At 32.3% G+C, this 13,005-nt stretch overlaps 2 long non-coding RNA genes across 2 annotated transcripts; both read left to right on the top strand.

Annotated features, from left to right (window-relative positions):
- Positions 1-447: 447 nt before the first annotated feature.
- On the top strand, positions 448-5,288 carry LOC143254563 (uncharacterized). Its single transcript, XR_013030255.1, has 3 exons — positions 448-568; positions 2,124-2,190; positions 5,220-5,288. It is a non-coding gene; the product is annotated as an uncharacterized LOC143254563 (long non-coding RNA).
- Positions 5,289-6,032: 744 nt separating this feature from the next.
- Positions 6,033-8,044, top strand: LOC143254561 (uncharacterized). Its single transcript, XR_013030254.1, has 3 exons — positions 6,033-6,271; positions 7,364-7,436; positions 7,651-8,044. It is a non-coding gene; the product is annotated as an uncharacterized LOC143254561 (long non-coding RNA).
- Positions 8,045-13,005: the final 4,961 nt, after the last annotated feature.

Below are 13,005 nucleotides of genomic sequence, written 5' to 3'. Positions count from 1 at the left end.
TATTTTTAAATTTGATATACTTTCAAAACTGTTATATGTTTATGCTTAAACTAAACAATACTAAATTCCTGAAAAAAAAAGTTTTAGCATAACATATGAATAAATAATGTGTGAATTTTATTATAATTACTCTTTTTTACTGATAAGTTTCGCTACACGTTTTATATAGTAATTATTGTACGTTAGTTTTTATTACTGTAAACATTTAAAATGCTATTATTAAAAGAAGATTGCTGTATACCTTTTCATGAAAAATTAAGGACAAACTCGTTTCCCATCAAACATTCTTAAAGACCATTAACTCCACCTACGTTTTATTGGTACGCAGTTAAAAATATTCATCTTATGTTTATCGTGTTGTATAAAATACAAAAAGGAAACATTAGAACATGTACTTGTTGTATAATCTACATAGAAAATAATACAATAATATGTTTCACTAAATAGGATTGTCGAGAACATTGTCTACAGAAACATATAGAAAAACGATGTAACTGCCAAGCTGCATGGTTGCCTAAGTTCTTTACCAATTCACAGATTAATATTTGCAATATACAAGGAAGTATGAGTGAGTAACATCTTCAATTTTATTCTAATTAAATTAAACACAAAACTCAAACTTCATCATCATCAGCCACTCGATTCCTTTAAAGAACATAGGGCCGCAATCACTGCGGTTTCTGTAACAGGCTGGTTTAAGTGAGTAGGTTGTTAGCCCACTGCACCGAGCCGTCCCTAATTTAGTAGTGTAAGACTAGAGGGAAGGCAGCTAGTCATCACCACCCACCGCCAACTCTTGGGCTGCTCTTTTACCAACGAATAGTGGGATTGACCGTTACATTATAACGCCCCCACGGCTGGGAGGGCGAGCATGTTTGGCGCGACGCGGATGCGAACCCGCGACCCTCAAATTACGAGTCGCATGCCTTAACGCGCTCGGCCATGCCGGGCCGTAAACTCAAAGTTAGCCCTTATTAATCAAATATTTGTCAAACTTCCTTGAATTAAATGTATCCATTGCATCTGAAAAAACCTGTTCCAAAAGCTGTTAAAAAATCTGTCTTAGTATTACTGCTATCACCATCAAATACGAAAAACGTATGAACTATCAACACTGGCAGTTCTGTTAATTAATTTTTCTCTTTTTCATTAGAAAAAATTAAATTTTCTAAGCTATTTGCACACTACAGCCTTTCCATCTTTTGAACCATTTCCAACAATTCAATGTCCCTTCTAAGGAAAGGAGTCCTAGACTTAACAACGCATTACTTCAAATGTGGTCTAATCAATGACCTATAGAATGATCCTCACAACGCCTTTAGACTTGTATTCAATAATTTTGTAAATAGGACATAAATATCTTATTTGTATTGCCACTAGCACCACCACGTTGCTTATTTGGGTTAAGAGAGTGATGAACCAGAACACCAAGATCCTTTTCTTCCATAACATTATTAAGGTTCTTCACATTACAATTATAGAAATAATATAAATTATGATATCCTACGCGCATTACCAAGATTTATTATAATTAAAATTCACCTGCCATTTAGTTGTTCTAAATAATCTTATTTTGTACAGTAGAAGCATCCTTCTCACAACAAGCACCACCCAAATCTTTAATGTCATCAACAAACTCAAGTATTTTATTAAGCATTCCTTCATACATCTTACTAATGTAAATCAAATACAGCAAATATCTTTATAATGAGCCCTGTGGTAAACGACTAACGAAATTTATCATTTTTCCAACTCTCTGCTTTCTTCCATTTAGCCAGTTTTCTAACAAAAGGCCAACTTATTTCTCACACCTACAGAGATAACTTTTCAACAGGCATTTTAGATAAAGATTAGAAAGTTGGAAGATAAAATACAATGTTAATTTCGATTGTTTACCATAACGACAACCAAAACATATTATTAGATTTTGTTACAATGTAACAAACTGAATATCAGAATATCACATTTATTGAAATTGAAATCAAAATGGTTGTAAAACTGCTAAACTGAATTGTGCTCACTTTCTGTGTTAACTCTTGTAATAAAATGCTGTTGTAATTTAATTAGAATATCTGTACAAAACTGTGTTGTAATATATATATATAAATATATGTAATTTCTAGGAATAGTCAACTGTGTGAGGAAGATTTTTGGTCAGAAATTAAACTGTCCTTGTGAGCCTCAATGCCAGTAAGTATTCTCATGCAAATTTATCTTTATTATGATGAGATTATCAATGATACGCGTCAGCTTTTGAACAGATGTTAGAAAAACTAAAGGATCGTGATTTATTTAAGAAATCATGCTGCAGAAGCTAACAGTATATTAAGTAGTTCTTATAAAGTGGCGTTCCCATCTTCTAAGGATATGGCTGTTACTTGAAAGAGTCTTAGCAGCAAAATTGTAATTGTATTATAATCTAAAACGTGAATTAATTATATTTTTTTAAGTTATTACATTGTTCTGTTATTTACAATAGACCATAAAGCATACGTTTACTCACAAATATTATGAAATAGATATTTCTGTAGCATATTGTTAATATTAGATCACGCAGTTTTTATTATTATTATATTTTGTAATTGTCAGAGGCACGGTTATAAATCTGTACGCTTAAGATTCTAAACATCTCGTGTTGAAACTCATAATGATATAAGCACAGATAGCCCATTGGGTAGCCGAGTTATTGTTTGTTTTTAGAATTACGCGCAAACCTACACTAGGGGTATCTGTGCTAGCCTCCCTAGCTTAACAGTGTAAGACTAGAGGGAAGGCAGCTAGTCATCACTACCCACAGCGAACTCTTGGGCTACTCTTTTACCAACGAATAGTGGGATTGACCGTCAAATTATAAACGCCCCTACGGCTGAAAGAGCGAGCATGTTTGTTGTGATGGGGATTCGAACCCGCGACCCTCGGATTACGAGTCGAGTGCCTTAACTACCTAGCCATGCCGGGCCAGGCATGTTATTACAACGGCAACTTATTTTAAAATCTTGATTTCGTTTGAATAAGAACAAGTTCAGACTATACATAGATTTAAGATGCCATAAGACAATAAATATAAGGAAGAAAAATAAACGAAGCTCCACAGAAACCAATTATGAATAATAGATGTATACAAGAAAATAAATTAGTTAATTCTTTTAAATTATTATCAAAAATACATATATTACTCAACGAAAATGTTACAAAGAAACCTAAATGACTATTTCAAAAACCATAGATAAACTTTCAACTACATCGTTAGACACATGTATATTGACGACAAAGTACTCATAAAATAAAATACAATGTTGCACTGTGTTATACAATGATATAAATATTTCTCCAACAATTATATGCTCGACTTCCCGTCACACCAACGATGCTGCCCTTTCAACCGTGGAGGCGTTATAATATGACGGTCAATCCAACTATTCGTTGATAAAAAAGTAGCCTAAAAGTTGCTGGTGGGTAGTGATGACTAGATGCTTTCCCTCTAGTCTGACAATACAAAATTAGGAACGGCCCGCTTATACAGCCCTTGTGTAGCGTTGCGCGAAACTCTAAAACAAATGCACAAACGCAATTATATGTGATGATACCCCACAGGGCCCGACATGGCCAAGCGCGTAAGGCGTGCGACTCGTAATCCGAGGGTCGCGGGTTTGCGCCTGCGTCGCGCCAAACATGGTCAAGTGGGTTAAGGCGTTTGACTCGTCATCTGAAGGTCGAGGGTTCGAATCCCAATCGCACCAAACATGCTTCCCTTTTCAGTCATGGAGGCGTTATAATGTGACGGTCAATCCCACTATTTGTTGGTAAAAGAGTAGCCCAAGAGTTGGCGGTGGGTGGTGATGACTAGCTGCCTTCCCTCTAGTCTTACACTGCAAAATTAGAGACGGCTAGCACAGATAGCCCTCGAGTAGCTTTGTGCGAAATTCAAAAAAACAAAAACAAACAAACGACACCCCACAGAATAAAAAAAGAAAGTTGCACAACAACAAGCACACAAGACTTTGTGAGAGAAAAAAACACAACTTGTTACTTGAAAGTTTAAATGCATTTCTCACTTTAAGTTACCTCTTGTTAACATTTGTGATTTTATATTACTATGATGTGAGAATGTTTCTACAGGAAGTGTAAAAGGCAATGCATTATTTTCACCTAATCTGCAAATTCTTCCACAATATTAACTTGAGTAATCATTACAGTTAAACAAGGTTAGAAAGCTGCTGTTACTGCCTGATTTATTAAAACATATTCACGCTTAGGAAAGTCGCGAACATAACTTGCTTCATAAAACTAGAGTAAAATGCTTAAAAATATCAAAATTGACTTACTTTTTAAAGCTTTTAAATAACCATAAAATTTACCTGACTGTGCCGATCAATTTTACTCGAATAATTTTTGTCATTTATCGTTGAAATATCATGAGCACATATATCATAGAAGTGCTAGTATCCCCCTGGTGAGAAGTAAGTGACATAATTTAATTTTTAAGAACAAGTTAAGTGAGTATCATGACATTTTATAGTTTTCTGTGATTGGTCACTTAAAAAGAAACACGTTATTAATTGTTTGTTTTGTTTCTGGCAATACAACAAAGCTATCTCTAACAAACTCTAAGTCTGAGCAACCAACCACCAGGAAGTTAACTGACGGGTAACAACTGCTGCCAACTTTTGAGCTATTCTTTACCAGTGAGAAAAGGGAGTGATCGTCATATTATAATGATCCTATGACTGACACGTTGCACATGGTTTGTCTAGTTTCAATCCCACAGCAAGCAGATTTCGAGTCGAGCGCCCACACCACTAACCCACACAAGACTTTCTTATTAAATTATCGTTAGTAACTTCAGTAACTAATATAACTTGCTTTACGAAAATTTTCGAGCCCTTTGGACTATCACAAGAAGTCGTTAGAAAAGATTAGCAAGTCCAATAGTTACATACGCTGATGTTAATGTTTGTAGTATATTGGTACGAGTTAACATTCCTTCGTGTATTGCTCTATATAATATGAGAAAAATAAAATTTTTTCGAGACTAAAATGAAATATAAGTATAGTGGATATATTCTGTGTGTATAATATAATGTTTTCGTTGCTGTCGTATTAAACAACTTACAATATATTGTTTTTTGTAATAAAAATAGAACGTGGTTACTGTTTTAATAGGTGTCAATTTTTCACAAGACTATCTGTAGTATAGCATTGTAATATTGTTTTTATAGGGAAATAGATTTTCTGAAGACTTATTCTGCTACGAAGTGGTCTTTTATTATTGGGAAGAAAAATAAGGTAATTTGAATAAAACATTTTGTTACGATTTATGTGTGTTTTTTAAGATATATAACTTTTCTCGAATTGGTTAAAGTAATTTTCATTATACTGTAAAACATTTTTTTCCTGTATCCAATAAAAGTACATTTTATACATTTGTTACATAATGTCAGTATTTAGTAGTTTCCAAGTTGTATATTTATATATTTATATTATGTAATGAGCTTTATTTTTTCCCTCTAGGTTAACAAAACATTTGGAGAAAAAACTACGTACGTAACCACGATTTGTTATTGTGATGGCTTTCTAGTTTAAACTAAAGACGTTAGGGAAAATGTACGAATGACAGCAATAAAAAATGAACTTCAAATATATTAAAAATATCAGTAAAGACGAAGCAGAATAACATTTTGTAATATCTCACATGAAATTACTTTATGTCGTACGTAACAATCCTTCCGAATGCAAAATATTCATGTCCTGAGATGTGTTCAGATCCAGAACTTACCATTTTCAAAACGAGAATATTCGTTCTCTTTTGATCTACAGTAAAAATATCCACTCAAATCTTTAATGCTATCAGCAGACTCAAGTATTTTATTGACCATTCATTCATATACGTTATTGATGTAAATCAAAAAGAGCAAAGGTCTTTGCAATGAGCCCTGAGGTACACGACGCGTGATGTCAATCACGTTTGGCTGAGTTCCACTCATAGCAGTTTTATGCTATAAATATCGATCAAGCTAGAGCTTCACGATCATCCAGAATGAGACCATTACGAGTCTTAACCCTACAATGATAAGCAAGGTGTGGCGGCTTGTAACACTTGAAAATCCATTGATAAAAAGGTTAATAATAAATGTCGTTTTAGTGCTCCTGGCAACAGTACGTATAAAAATTGAAAGATTTCCATCACTTATATCCCAGCTGCTTCCACGGCGTAAGGGAAGGTGAGATAAGACAGTCACCTTAATTTTGTCCGCAGTTTTCAGAAATTAAGGTAAGTGTCATGAGAAAACGAATGGGCTGAAAATGAACTCTACTTCATTGTAAATGTCATGTCTCGTTAACACAGAGATTGAAAACAGAGCTAGTTGATTATGAAATAAAGCATTTGTTGTCAGGGTCGTTAAAATATAAGGTTAAATAAAACGGACCCCAAGATGAGGGAAAATGGTCACTTTTCAACTCCAAATAACTGCATTTTAAAATAAATGATGCATTTAAAATGGAAGGTCATGTGCTATGTTCCAGTCGCACATTATCTAGAAAAATAGCACAAGTATACAAGGACATTAACGTGTGATAATGATGTACATTACGGCCAAAGCTTATGACAGAAATATAGATCATCGGCCGAGAAAGACGGAAACATTAACTCTAAGGAACTTATCGTAAAGCAGTCATAGATTATAAAACATCATTGAATTTAAACTGTGTTTCTATTACGGTATATTCGCCTGACTATAATGCTGCATTTTTGAAATCAGTAAAATGTAATTTCATTAAATATCTACTTAGTAACCATAGAAATATTAAGTGTTACCTTCAATCAAGGGTGTTCTGAAACAACAAATTGGAGCTGAGGTCTTGATCATTCACAAGCGTGATTATCCGCCATGCAATGGGACCATCTTATCTTGCTTTCCACGAACACTTCTGCATACTTTAATAATAAAATTGATTTTCATGCTATTCAATACGAATACTTAGTTATTAAGTCGCCAAACACAGCACATATGAATTTCTCTGGAATCTGACTGTTCCAAACGAGACTGAAAAAACGTCGATCTCGTAAATTAGGTGGGTTATATTAAATGGTGAGATTCTTCAATAAAGTTGCGGTGCAGACTTATTGTCAAGACGCACGGTTATCTGATAGAAGATGATAGAACATAGACTGTAACGAAGTGGTGAGGTTCCACAATTATTTTAATATAAAGTGCCTAAACTCTGTTTATAAAAATATATAAAGTAGTTATATCTAGAAATAATAGAAATAAAAGCTAGTGACACGTATGACAATGTATCATATATATATATATATATATATATAAAATGCTGAAGTTTTCTTTGTCCACTTCCCTTTCAGTGGCTTAGCTCGTGTTGTTGTATACTTCCAAACTCTGAACTCTGAAGACTATATTCAGGAGGCCAAGTACACAGTAAGCAAAATATCATTCTTTACAAAGCGTACTAGTTGGCAAACAGTTCTTACACATATATATAAAATATGAAGATATCTTTTATTACATTAATATTTTTAGCATAAGTAAGTGCTTAAAATGTATTAAGATACATTACTCCTTCAGTAAACATAAACGTTTTAAGGAACAAATTGATCTGAAAATGTAATCAGTTTACTTTCATATCTTACAGAATGAAAGCCTATGGAGTAGTTTCGGAGGAGCTCTGGGAATGTATGTCGGATACAACTTGCTTATCGTCTACGAATTTTTTGATATCGTCTTTAGTAGTTTGAAAAAATTGTTACTTACTCGTCGAACGATACAGCCCGCACCTAAAACATTTCCGTAACTTCTTTCATTTCAAAAGCTTTCGGAAACGCATACTTTGTTTGTTTTAAGTTGTCTGATTTTACTACTATTTTGATCACTGACTAAGGACGCTCACACAAAGATGAAGTGTCATGGTACATTATATTATTAGATTTATGTATTCTATTAACCTTTGCTCTGTGGTATACAATTTATAATTCACTATTAATTACATATAATTTCACATGCATTATAGTTACACATTATGTAGTTTATACAGGTGCATTTCTATTTCACTTGGAAACTTTTATTCAAAACATGTATATTTTTAATTTGCAAAATACAAGTAGAAGCGATAATTCAGCTTGTTGTTAATTATGAATTTTTCTTTCCTTGAAAATTTATAAGGGGAAACAGTTACAAATCATTAAAATAAACATTGTATTTATCTTCCAGTAATTTGGCATTCTCGCTTTAACATCTCAATAGTACCTGATAAATCTTTAGGCTTAAAACATTAATGTTTTAAGACGTTAGATACTCTATAGAAAAATTGCTTGAAAACTCCAGTTAGCTGTATGGGTGTTTCTGGGTTGACTTTCTTTAACATATAGTTTTAATACGTTGTTATATTAAATGTTAAAACATTAAACATTGAAATAATATGTTACAAAGAAAGTTTGTTGTTGGAATTTTAGAAAACTAGTCTGTCTTGTAACCATTAATAAACAAATGATCTATGGTGATCATATGTAACTAAAACTAAATTTAATCTCAAACATTATACATTTTGAACATTCCTTGCTTTATTTCTTAAGTAAATAAAAATAGTCTTTGTTTATTGCAATATTAGATAACCTACTCCAGTTTCAGTCTTCTACAAAATACATTTTAACTACTATCATACAAGATGTGTTGATTATATTTGAGTCATAGTTATCCTAAAAGTACCTATATTGAAATTACAGTAATAAGAAATTTAATCAAATGTCCACAAGCAATTGAACTAAAGTAAATGGGGAAGATTGAAATTACTGAAGGTGTGTAAGAGTTATTAACATAAAAATACATTGTTAGGGGTGACCGATGAAAATTAGATGTCAAGTTTACTCTATAAAAAATTATCACAACCGAAATGTTTAAGATTAAAAAGGTAGAAATCTGTTGGTAAGTCTATCTGTTAACATTTCGTTTTTGTTTGTAACTATAGCTGTTATGCACATTATGATATAATGTTTCCGTTGTTTGAATTAAATCAGCTTATATTATCCTGACAAAACCTCCCGTTTTTTCAATCTTTCATTTTTAATTTATACATATATATATATAGCTTTAGGTAACCACATCATTTAAGTTGAAGTTTGAAAACGAATAAAACATATTTGGAAGGTTAAATATTAATAAAATGCTTGTATGATAAATATTAGTATTTTCTTATCTCATACTCAGAACAAATGACTTTCACACATATACATTCATGATATAAAAAGAAATACGTAGGTTCAAGAAGACTTCATACAAAATAATAAACACCCTATAGCTTTCGAAAGGTGGACTTTTCTTCAAGAGTAAAATGGGATCTGGTGGTGTAATCGAACAAGTGATATAAACGGAAGTTGAATGATGTCATGAAGGTCATCTAGTCTTTCAGACAGTCCCCCGCTGGTACAGCGGTAAGTCTGTGGATTTACAACACTAAAATCAGCGGTTCGATTTCCCTCGGTGGACTCAACAGATTGTCTGATGTGGCTTTGCCATAAGAAAAATACACACACACACACTCTTCCAGCAAATGTTTAGTTGCTCTTTTCACGAAAGCGCGTCTCATTTCAGGTAGAATGTGGCCAGACAAGAGCATTATGTAAAGAGTTAGGGTATTTTGCTTTAAAAATGGTAAAAAAAGAAATAAAACTATACTTAAATGTTTAAGTAAAATAAAAGTGACACCTAGAGACTGATTGAAAAAAGAGATGTTAAGCAAATTGATCTAAACAAACAGGTATGAAAAATTATCTTAAATAAATAATAAGTGTTAGAAAAATTAAGGTTCACATTACATGAAATAAATAACAAAGAAATAAAAAAATATTTTTCACAGAGAAACCAATAATAAAAGATCACCTATCTTTAACTTAAGAACGGAATTTTTCAATAAGATGAAAAGGTTGAATTAATAATCTTTGGAGAAAAAATCACAGAAATTAATTTTGTCCTTAATTTTTCTTAAATAATTTTACATGCACAGTCATTTTAGATAGATTATAATAATGTTTTGATTTTCTATGGTATTGTAAGAATAACGCTTATAAGTGCACATATCAGTTCACATCAATTGACAAATTATTTATTTACGGCTAAACAGAAAAAGAACTATAAGTGAATAAATATAAAAAAATTATGGAATATCTATGAAAAATATTTGCATAAGTTTAAAAATATGTGGGAAAGTAACGATCAAAGACATATATATATACATATATATAGATGTGTCTGGGTATTTGTTAACTGTGGAATTATTTGATTAATAAAACTTCTCTGTTTCTTTTTCTTCTGTTAGTGTCAGGCTCATGTTTTTGTACTGTGACATTCATTAAAAAAGTTTGTTTTTGTTCACATGATCACGGACTTGGAGAGAGGATTTTATGGTTTATTTGTTCTGATCCTCAAATTACATCCTGCTTTACATGTATAAAAGTCGGGGCAAATGTTACACTTTATTTTATAAATTTTACTTGGAGCGATGAGTTTGTTACATAATTTTCTAAACATATGTTTATTTTTCATTCTAGGAGAGAAAACGAGTTAAGTCGTTATTATAGGTTATATTTTCTTGTTAGTCTTTTCTATGTAATAATTCAATTAGCCGTTCATGCTTTATGTTGATTTTCTTGTTGGGGTCTTGTAAAATAATTTCTGTAGTAAGTCATGTTGTCTCATGACAAGAGGTTTGAGGGCATAGACTTACGACATCAAAGCTGGACATAACGACGTACAGTCTAAACTATGTGAATGTTGTAGAAGGCGTGGAGTGTTTATTAACTGGATGCTTATTTTGGAAACATAACATTTAAAAATCCAGTTAAAGTATTTACCAACGCTGTAGTTTAGAACTATAAAAATACATAATTGGACATAAGGTTGTTTTTTAAGGACTTTTGGTTTTCTAGGTTGGTTTGTGTGCAAGAAATTATAAAGTTTAAAAGTAATAGGTTTCAATGGTAGCATTAGGCTTAGCTGGCTTTTTTTAAATACGCGACACGGAAATTAAACTATAATTATGATTTGAAAATATTAACGATATTATATCGATTTTCTGCTCCTTACGGGTTTCAGGTAGCTTCTTGAATGTTCTTGTACTTGTGTCGTTTTATCTCCGGTGTTACTTCTTAGTAATGAAGAATCAGGTTAAGCCTATCTTTATACCTAATTACGTAAATCTTAGATAATAGAAAAGTTGAACATTAAGCACAAATAAAATAAAATCTATATCAGTGTTCTTTTAGATATAAGTACGTGATTGCAACAGTTAATTATTTAAAAATACTAGCCACAATTATTCTTACGTCATCCGGGGTTCAGGTCGTCATCATCCTTGAAGGCAAAAATAAAGTACATAAAAGCAGTGGTTAGTGCTATAACAAAACCTGTAGAGGCCTGGCATGGCCAAGCGCGTAAGGCGTGCTACTCGTAATGCGAGGGTCGCGGGTTCACGCCCGCGTCGCGCTAAACATGCTCGCCCTCCCAGCCGTGGGGGCGTATAATGTGACGGTCAATCCCACTTTTCTTTGGTAAAAGAGTAGCCCAAGAGTTGGTGGTGGGTGGTGATGACTAGCTGCCTTCCCTCTAGTCTTACACTGCTAAATTAGGGACGGCTAGCACAGATAGCCCTCGAGTAGCTTTGTGCGAAATTCAAAAAACAAACAAACAAAACCTGTAAAACAAATACTAAAGGCAAAAAATATTTCAAACGTTTTAATTTTTTTCTACACTAGTTACTTAAATTAAGAATTTTTAAAATTCAGTTCATAGTCGTTTTAAGCAAAAATTCTACTATATAATATAATAACATGCTATACTTTAGCATCCGATGCGTTTTTACTTCCAGGTAGTTTACAAATATTTTACTTTACTTTACTGATAGCACTAGCATTCAAGAAGGTGCAACTATAATGTTAAACAATAATGATTATCTCTATGATGAGCCTTATATATAATGCTTCACGACTGTATAGTATGCTACTTATTATATAACACTATGTAATAAAATGTTTACTTTTTCTTGTTCCTGGGCAGAAAGTGTTATTTCCCAATTGTTTATGCCTAAAGTAAATGGAAAAGACCTATTTTTCTCTTCAAACTTTGATTTTGTGACCTGGGAGCGCATAACGAAATCATGATGGGAGACTATATTTGGGGGGCTGATACGTAAAAGTGATTTACATTACAGTTGCAAATCTCGAGAAACTACTCACTTCTAAACATTTTTGTATAACTTTAGTATAAATACATGTAAATCTTGATTCATATGTTGTTTTATTCAGACCTTATGTAAATGAAAATGTACAAATTTTCTTGTTTTTATACAGAAAATAGGTTAATTTCTAAATTTCCTTATCCAGGTCACAAAAGCAAAGTTTGAAGGGAATAATGGCCGTTTTGTGTACTTTTACAACATAAGCAATTAAGAAATAACGCATACTATCCAGGAACAAAATTTATGTTACATAGTGTTATTTATCTCTGTCGAGTCTCGGATTTATTATGTCGGGTATTACGATATCAAATAGCTGAACATTTTAATTTTAATTTAGAAGTTAATTGAATGTCGATATGTAATAAATTTATGATATATGCTAATAATATTGATACACAATTTCCTTTCTTAACATAAAAATACAGACAAAATTACAAATTATAATAATTGTTATTATAAATAATGATTTATATATAAAAGTTTTCAAAACTTATAAATAAACAACACTGAGTTGTCTATCTGGTCTGGAACTGAATATTTTATCGATGATTTACAATAAACGAATTAATTTTCAAATTCGTCAGGTGTTTGCACTTTCCCGATTAATAAGCGTTAATCACAATTGTAGCTTCCAAGCTTATAAGTATACCAACTGTAACAAACCAAAATTAGTAAAACTGACTCTCAGCGTTGCGGTGATCACCTTTTACAAGGTTTAAGGCGAGGTTCTCGAAAGTTCACTTGGCAGTAATACTGACAATC

Source organism: Tachypleus tridentatus, chromosome 6 (genome assembly GCF_004210375.1).
Source record: "Tachypleus tridentatus isolate NWPU-2018 chromosome 6, ASM421037v1, whole genome shotgun sequence".
NCBI lineage: Eukaryota > Metazoa > Arthropoda > Merostomata > Xiphosura > Limulidae > Tachypleus > Tachypleus tridentatus.
Note: the sequence above shows the minus strand (reverse complement) of the source record. Positions and strands in the feature narration are given on the sequence as shown.